The sequence below is a fragment of the Tympanuchus pallidicinctus genome, unplaced genomic scaffold (assembly GCF_026119805.1).
Source record: "Tympanuchus pallidicinctus isolate F22 unplaced genomic scaffold, pur_lepc_1.0 scaffold68, whole genome shotgun sequence".
NCBI lineage: Eukaryota > Metazoa > Chordata > Aves > Galliformes > Phasianidae > Tympanuchus > Tympanuchus pallidicinctus.
The window spans coordinates 75,625-84,314 of NW_026294789.1; the positions used below are offsets into that span (position 1 = coordinate 75,625).

At 54.6% G+C, this 8,690-nt stretch overlaps 1 long non-coding RNA gene and 1 pseudogene across 1 annotated transcript; one reads left to right on the forward strand and one right to left on the reverse strand.

The window, feature by feature from the left end:
- Positions 1-359: 359 nt before the first annotated feature.
- Positions 360-4,177, forward strand: LOC128072067 (uncharacterized). The gene is made up of 4 exons (XR_008202072.1): positions 360-2,395; positions 2,590-2,672; positions 3,100-3,225; positions 4,113-4,177. It is a non-coding gene; the product is annotated as an uncharacterized LOC128072067 (long non-coding RNA).
- A 68-nt stretch (positions 4,178-4,245) lies between these two features.
- Positions 4,246-7,191, reverse strand: LOC128072060 (AT-rich interactive domain-containing protein 5A-like; annotated as a pseudogene).
- Positions 7,192-8,690: the final 1,499 nt, after the last annotated feature.

The following is an 8,690-nucleotide window of genomic DNA, read 5'->3' on the forward strand; positions in this document are numbered from 1 at the left end:
TCTGTGCTTCCCTCTTCTCTCTTCCTCACCTGTTCTTCAGCTCTTCTCCCTTCCTGCTATCCTCCTTTTTCTGCTCATCTGCTGTTCTTTCTTCCTTCTATCCTGACCCCTCTCCTGCATCTGTACTCCTCTTCTGCTTTTCTTACCCATCTCCTCTCTTCTCCTGTCGTTCTCCTCATCAGCTCTTCTGACTTCACTGTATCCTCCTTGCACATATAATGCTCTCCTGTTCTTCTGTTCTGACCACTGTGTGCTCTTCTTCTTTACTGCTCTTTTCCTTCTCTGCTCTTCTGTGCTCTCTTCCTCCCTTCTGTTCTGTTTCGCTTCTCCCTGGCCTGTGTCCTCTCTGCCCATCTTCTTCTCTTCAGCTGCTCTCCACTTGTGTTTTTCTGTCTTACCTGTCTTGGCTCCCCTCCCTTTCTGCTCTTCTCCTTGTCTGCACGTCTTTCTTACCTTCATCCTCTCTTTTATGCTTCTGCTCTCCTCTTCTGCTCATCTCCTCATTGCTTTGCTGTCTTGCCTGTATCCAACCGTTTTCTCTATTGCACTTTTCATTCTTCCCCACTTCTTTCTTACCTGCATCCTTTCTTCTTCTTCTTTTCTTCTGCTCTTGTTTATTTTTGCCCTGTATTTATCTGCATGCTCTGTACACAGAGCAGGCATCACCCACTGAGAGCTGGGAGCCCTTCACTGCGTCCCGGATTTGTTTTCCTTCCTTGTTGGAGCGTGATTCTTTGCAGGTGCTGTGTGCATTTGAAGTAATTGTGAACTGAGCTGAGACAACAGGTGTGTTAGAGAGTCCCCAAATCCTTAGTTTAGTGAGGGCCTTCTTTCTCCATCTCTCAGTTGTTTTTCTTCTTTTCTCTCTGTTAGCACGGCATACCTGGCCCACCAGACAATCCAGCAGGGAGTGGTACCTTCTTTGCCATGCACAAGCATTATCGCCTTCTGCAGTGGTCAGCAAAAGGGGCGTGTGTGTGGGGCGTGTGGCACAGAGGCAGGCTGGCATGGGCAGTGCAAAGGCAGGCTATTAGCATGTTGCAAAACAAAAGCAGGTAGGGGCATGCGACGCTGTTGCAATTTGTTGTGTGCAGTGCAAAAGCAGGTGAGAGCTTGCGAAGCTGTGGCAAGTGGGGGCATGGACTCCACCTGCTGGTATGACAGAGCTGAAGATGCCTGAGCTGTGCAAGAGCTTTGAGAGGTGGATGGGGAGTTCTTGACCAAGGAAGAGCCCTGTGGTCCTTGCCTCTGGGGAGAGGGTGGGATTGCTGAAGGGAGAGGGGATTCTGTGAGTGATCTGAGGGGTGTAGGAAGGGAACCGACAGGTTTAGGGTTCCTTTGCCGTGCTCTGCCCAGGCTGTGACAGTGCTGGGGTTGGTTTTTGAGTCACTCTGAAGACAAAATGAGACAAAGGTTATTTTGCGCAGCCTGAAACCCTGCAACTCTGCTCTGCCTCCATGACTGCTGACCACGCTCTTCCCTTCTCCGCAGTGACCACGGCCAGCCCCATGAAGACCCACGTCCGATGGCTGTCTGTCTGCACTGCCCATGGCTGTGATGGATGAGGCTACCTCATGTCCCCTCCACCTGCCAGGCATCCAAGCTTCCTCCTGCTCCACCAGCTCTCCCACTGGCTGCGACACCTTTGCCACCTCCCGTGTCGTGTGGTGGCAATGCATGGTGCTGGGGCAGGCCCAAACTCCCACCCTGACAGCAGGCACATTTCCAAAAACTCTGCGCACTTCCTCGTCCTACTGGCTCGTGAGAAGATCCTGTTGTCAGCTGTGCCAACCAGCACAGCAGAATGTGATTGTTACGGGCAGCCTGGGAAACAGCAGGGGAATAACCCTTTCCCCCTTTGGCTGTTATTTGTTGAGAAATGCTCTCTGGTGAGTGTTGAGTCAGAGCCTGATCCACTGATGGAGCATCTGGGGAAAGGACCCAGTCAGCCCTGGGAGCACAGGTGAGGGCAGTTCAGTTGTATGATGGAATGAGGGGAGCCTGGCTGCACCTCTCCTAGACCTCACTGAAGGGCTGACTGCGTGGGCGAGGATCTCTGGTTGGAGATCCCTCCCTTGTGGAGTTTTCCCTGTGAGCCTGGATCTTCAGGGACAGGTGAGCACTTTGTCTTGTAACACACTTCTGTTGTGCCAGTCCCTTTGTGGTTACACCTCCTTCCACTGCACTGATCATTCTGGTTGTTACAGACATCCTCTGCCCCTTCCCACCTGTAAAGCAAACAAGGCGATGACAGAGCCTTTATTTGAGATAGAGGAGCTATAGAACAGGATATCAAAGAAAGAGGAATCGACTCATCCCTCCCAGCAACAGGTTGGCAGAAAGCGGTGAGCTGAGGAATGCAGCCTTCTGCGTTTGAACTGTGGTGTGCTGAAAGGTGAGAGGGGGCTGAGGGCTGGGGGGGGAGAGCTGTGCAGACTGACTGTATGTGTGCTGCTGGGAGCACTGCTGAGATGGAGAGAGAGGAAGGCTCCCCGCTCGAGGTACTTGTGTGCTCACGCAGTGGTTCAGGCTGTGACCTGGCAATTCCACTGCACCACCCATTCTGAACTGTCCACGTGCCACCTCCAGGTGTTGCCCAGCTTTTGGGGGACTCACTGTGACCTCCCTGTCTCACCAGTGCCTCGTGCACTGGACTTCACAGCATCTTGACGGTGAGCAGTGGTCCTCTGGAGATGCTGAGCAACAGTTGTGAGCTGCGCCCTTTTCCTGGACCATCCCAAGCTCTTCTCAGCCCAGAGCCTGTCTCTCTTTCCCTGGGGTTCTGTGGATAAGTCAGCAAGATGGGGCTGTGCCAGCCAGCTGGTTTCAGCTTCACCACCCGAATGACAGCAGGGCAGTCCTGCAGCTCATGGCAGCCCTACGGCTCTGCTCCTTTGCCAGGCTGGAGAGTTGAATCAGCTCCGATTCTGCAGATCCTTCCCTGAGTCCTGCTGCTAAGCACCGATACTTGTGCATCCTCTGGGCCACATCAGGACTGGAAAGAGGAGTAGACATCAGGCGGAAGGATCTGGCCTTCTGCTGGTGACAGCCACCTGCAAGCCACCTGCATGGCCTGTTCCTGCTTTCTCTTTTCCCCAGGAGCCATTGTGCTTCCCAAGCAGTGCGTGGACCTTTCTGACGGGAGTGAGCAGCAAGGAACCGACTGGGTCTCAGCTTCCTTCCTGCCCTGCGCTTGACTGAGGGACCCTGCGACCAGCTCAGGAGGTCAGAGGTGGCCATGGGCCCAGCTTTGCCAGCTTTCCCTGCCAAAGGGAGCAGTTCAGGGAAAGACACAGCCTGGGTGAGCCTGAGCTTTACTCTTCCATCTGAGGGAGCTGTGGACATCAGTGTGTGCCTGACTCATAACGGTGTGGGTCAGCTGTGGATGCTCAGTGTTCTTAAGCAGCCCAGCTGTATCTCACAGGCTGTAGTCACAATTACTCTGCGAGGCTGAGATACCCTGAGGATCACGGCATCTCTCACTTTGCTCTCACGCCCTTGCTCACAGTCTCTGAGGAACGTCTTGAGCCCTGTGCCCACGTCCTCGCTTATGTGCTGGAGTCACTTTTGTGCCTTTTGGTGTCAGGGCTCTTGGGGCAAAACGTGCCTGGACACTGCCACACATGTGATGCCTTTCTGCGGTGCACACTGGAGGATGCAGAACTGGCTGGGTCTGCGATGCTTTATGAAGCTGCTCTGACCTATTTCAGCAGCAGGGGAACTCTTCTCACCTGGTCTAACCCTTAGAGCAGCATAAAGTGACCTGGGGATAAGTTTTTGTTTCTGCTTTCTATCCCAAGTCCTTTCCTTTCCATGGAAAGAGCAGAAGTGGTCCTTCAGAGCTGATTGACCCCTGCGCCTGCTGTGTTTCTTTTCCCTTTTTGTGGATGAGCAAGTGCCCCTTTAGGGATGAGCATCTCTTTGCTCCTCCCATTTTACAGCTCATAGCAGGGTGCCCAGGACACCCCACAGTTGTGGAGAGCAGCTGGCACAAGAGAAATAAGTCCTGAGGCTGCAGCAAAGATTTTGGGTCATTTGCAGTGGCTCAGTGGGAGCTTGCAGAGGCAAAAAGCAGCTGGAGATGTGCTCTGCAGTTCTGTGCTGGTTTGCAGATTCCTCAGGAGTGGTCTTGGGTCATCTGGCTTCCACCAAGAGTGCTCCTCTTCTCTCCACAGATCACATCCCAGGTGCTGTCTGTCTGTCTGTCTGTGGTGGGTTCCAGAGCAAGGAGGCCTCTCCGTGCCATCACTGCACGTTGATTTCAGCCTGTGGCACCCACATTGGGACGCATGGATGCTCCAGGAAACAGCTGTGAACCCTTGGGCTGGAATAAAGACGCCAAAAACAATGCAGAAAAGAAAAGCAGAGGTAAGTCTGAGTTTGTGCAGGAAACTCTCAGGAAACACACCTGCTAAGGTGAAGCTGGGACCATCCGGTGAGGTTTATTTTGGATGCTACTCTCCAGCACCCATTTTGGAGCAGCCAGTGTGCTTCCCATGGATGCTCACTGCTGTCCTGAGCCCTTTATAAGCTCAGGAGCCCCTGCTACAAGGCAGCATATTGCAGAACTAAAATGGCGTGGTTTTGTAGGAGGGAGCAGGGGCTTTGTACCAGGGAGCTGCAGAGCATCCTGGGCACAGCATGGCAAGATGGGAAGATCCACTGCGTGTGTGCGTTGGCTTCACACGCACGGGGGCACAGCATCTCTAGCAAGAAAACCTCTGCAACTCATTCTGCTCCTTTATCTTTTTTCAGAAATGACACGGTCCAGCTCATTTTGGCCATGGGACACAGCAGCTCTGACAGCATCCCAGTGCTGCGACATCCCACTGTCTGCCTCTCTGAGGGGCCAGGGCTGATCCAGAGCAAGGCAGCAGCTTGGTGCTGCAGTGGGAAGCGGAGGTGTGTGGAGTGCTGTAGGTGTGCTGGCTGTGCCACGTTGCTGTGGGGTAGAGCTGGTGCTGCAGTGAGCCCTTGTGGGATGTTGGTGGAGCCTGGGGTTGGAGGGCTGTGCAAGCTGGCTATCGCAGGGCTGGGGAAAGCAGGGATGACGAAAGGGATAATGGAGAGAGATTTGGTGGGGTGCCTGATTTTTTCGGTGCTCTGGAGGGTTGCTGAAGTTCATCAGGAAGCGCAGCATCTCTCCCTTGTAAACGTTTGGGGCTGAGGCAGTGGGGTGAGTGGAATGGCACAGCTGGGTCTGGGAATGATGGCTTTGGGTTTGGCCAGTCCTTGGTGGCTCTGTGTCAGTGGGCCGAAGCCAGCCCCAGGGGGCACCCAGCAGGCTTTGACAGCAGCAGAGGTGGCTGGCTGCGGGCTCTCTCTGCTCCACGCTTTGGTTCACAGGTCTTGGGCTTCTCCCAGTCGTCCTCCGTGTTCTCGGGTTGTGGTTCCAAGAAATCCTTCAAGTTGGAGAAGCATCCCCCAAAGGGGTGTCAGCTGATTGCAGTATGCATGACAGAAGGCCGTGGACACAGTGGGTGCAGGGCCCCCATCCTCAGCTCTTGGGCAAGGCTGTCTGTCTGTCCTGCCAGGGGATGCACTGTGGACTGGTCCTGCCTCACTCCAGCCTCCCCTGGATGCATCCTTCAATCCTTGTGTCTCCGGGCTCCTCTGCTCCTTGAAGTGGGGGTTGGCTGCCAGCTGGCTGGGCTCTGGGTTGGGGTGAGTGCTGCTCGCCACCCCATTGCCCTCCAGGCAGTGGTGTTAGTGGCAGTGCAGTGGTGTTAGTGGCAGTGCGTGCACTCTGCCTCACTCACCTGGGCCAGCAGCTTCTTCTTGGCCAGCAGAGACATGATGGGGTGGTTGCCTTTGGAGTAAAAGCTGGCAAAGAGGCCCTTGTAGGCTTCATTGTGGGCGCAGCGAGTGCTGGGACACCCCCCAGAGGGGCTGTGCCAGGGCCGTGGGGCTGGCACATTGCTCCCGTGGCCAGCCTTGCTTGTAGGCCTCTTTTGGGTCCTCCTTGCTGGCTTCAAGGGTGGCTCCCACCTCCAGCTTTGCCATCTCTGATGCCACCTGCAACCTAAAGCAGGTTTGGGGTGTGGGTGCCAAGCTGGGTCGTGTACCCGCCCCATCCCTCTGCTCTCCCTCCGGAAGCTCAGTTCTCCACTCTGGTCTTGACCTCATCCTTCCCAGAACTCCCTCGCCACGTGCCCAGTGGGGGGATGGATACAGGGAGGCAGAGCAGGGTGTGGGGTGGTTCCCAAGGTTCACCCCTGGCCACTCTCCTGCTCCCAGCCTTTCTCCTTCTAGCTCCTGCTGCTCTTCTCGCTCATCTCAGTGCCCTTGGAGACCTTACGCTGCTTTCAGGGTTTGCTGGGAGGCAGCGGCTTGTCGTCCTCGCCCTTCAGGTGCTGCTTGTACAGGAGGACCAGCCTGCGGGGTGCGAGTCACAGCGCTGAGCCCCAGTCCCACTAAACCCCTTGGAGGGGGCAAACTGAGGCACTCGGTGCCTCTCCCCCACACCGCCACCCCTCATAGTGCTGCTGGGTCCACACTTGCCCACACTGGTGCTGCTGGGGCTGCTGCCCAGCTCATCGTACACATTCTTCTACAGCCATCTCCCTGTTACCTGCGGAGGCAGACGGTGTGAAGATGGATGAACCCTCCCCAAACCTGGAGCACAGAGCCATGGGATGGGGGACGCTGCCTGCTTACCAGCTCGTAGGCTCTAAGCTTCTCCATGCTTTGTAAATCTTGCACAGGTTAACTGGAAAGAAGGAAGGAGTCAGTGAGATGCGGTGCACACCAGCTCTTTGTCCCAAAGGCTCCTCCATCCCCAGAACATCCTCCGTCCTAGAAGCCCCTGCCAGGTATGCGCTGTGCTTGAAGTTGAGGTCTGGGATTGGATGCGCGCCTCTCCTTCATGAACTTGGAGAGGCTGATGAGGAAGGCCTCCTCCTCTTCCTCACCGCTGGCATCTGACGGTTTTGCCAGCTTGGGGCTTGGTGCCTCCTGGGTGGGGGATGCAGGAGGAACCCCGAGGGGCAGATCTGCTCAGTGCATCTTTGGGATGGGGAAGAAGAGTGCACGCACCTGAGAATCCCTCGCTGGTGTAAGAATGTCAGCACTGATAGATACCTGTGATGGGAACTTGTGTGGGAGCAATGATGTAGTAATAAAATAGGGCAAATCCTTACGCTGAGGGGGGCACCCTTCAGGGGGGTACAAAATAACCGTTTGTGATGTCATGTTTGACAGTTATGTGGATGGTGGAGCTGTGCTGATGTAATCCATTTCCAGTTGTGAACAGGATTGCTCTGGGAGCTGCTGCAGTGCGATTGTGTGTTGGCTGACTGTAAGCTGAAACGTCACTGCCTCTGAATATGGATGTGTGCGGGGATTTTGTTTTTAGTTCTGGGATTTCAGCCTTGCCCTATGGCAGCTCTGAAGAGGCCTTGTTTTCCCAAACCCCGCTTTGCTGCTAAATGAGGCTGATGGGAAGTGCTGTGCTTTGGGCCCTTTGCTTTTAGTTTCTGTGGCCTGTGCACCTTGGAGGGTGCTTTCTTTCACATTTTTTTGTTTGCTAGCCACCTTTTCAGTAGGTAAGATTTATTAGAGATGGTCTTGCTTTCCTGTGGTGGCTATATGTAGGTGCTGGACCAGGGGAGGTTATCAGAGAAGGGAAGGATTCGCTGCACTAATTGAATCGTAGCCTTTTAGACAAATGGAAGTTCAGGTGCTGATACTGCACTGTGTAGCTAGAGAACTTCCTCAGGAACAATCTGGGACGTGATCCCCAGTTCCCAGTTTGAGCTTCTCCATCTGTTTCTCTCATATTGGGGCAGACCTGTATCTTGGAGGCAAGATCTGGGCAGTGAAAAGCTCAGGGGATGTTGACTGGCCACGTTAGTATATGAAATGTTCAGGCATGGAAGGGAACAGCCAGTTTACAGCTGAGGAATAGTTTGCCTTTCCTCTTAAATTCCTGCGCCTGGTTTCTATGAGCACTGTTATCCACTGCTTGCAGTGAGACTCAGCACTGGGTTTGGGGGCCTGGTGCTTAGCGAGGTGTAACTGCAGCTGTGCACTGAAGCAAACTGCACCCAGCAGTATCACAGGAGCTGGAACATCTGGTGCGTGCTAGGTTTTAAACTGGACATGCTTTAATGGGACGGGACTTATGGGCTGCCACTCGTTCCCTTGGGAAATTTCTGTGAGACTGGTTCCAGATGCTAGGACTGCCAAGGGGCCTGCATGCCCTTCTGTCAGCGATGCCTGTTCTCAAGGCAGACGTATAGGTGGAGTTATACGTGCCTTGTTCTCTGTCAGGTTTGTTTTTGAACTGACAAGACAAAAATGAAATGGGGCACTTTTAGCTTGGATCAGTTCCGTAATGCGGTGCAGTGCGTGGTCTCACACTGAGAAGGTGATGGCTGAGCAAGGCTGGGGACTGCTGGTGCTCCTTAGGAGGGCAAGGAGCACGCTGACCTGTGCTCCTGGCTGGAGCTAGCAGGTCTGTAAATGGCTGTGCTGAGGGGTCAGGCCTTGCAGAGAGCTGGGGCCAGCAGCTGGGAGACGACAGCTTCACAGCCAGCCCTCCTGCAGATCACCATGACTTGTGTTGGGCTGCAGCCTTGCATCATGCCTCAGGTTAAGCAGGGGGCTGGAGGCAGGTGATGTTACTGGGTGGGAACCACGAACCCGACAACCTTCCACGTTCCTGTGCCTTGTGCAGGCTGTGGGATCTT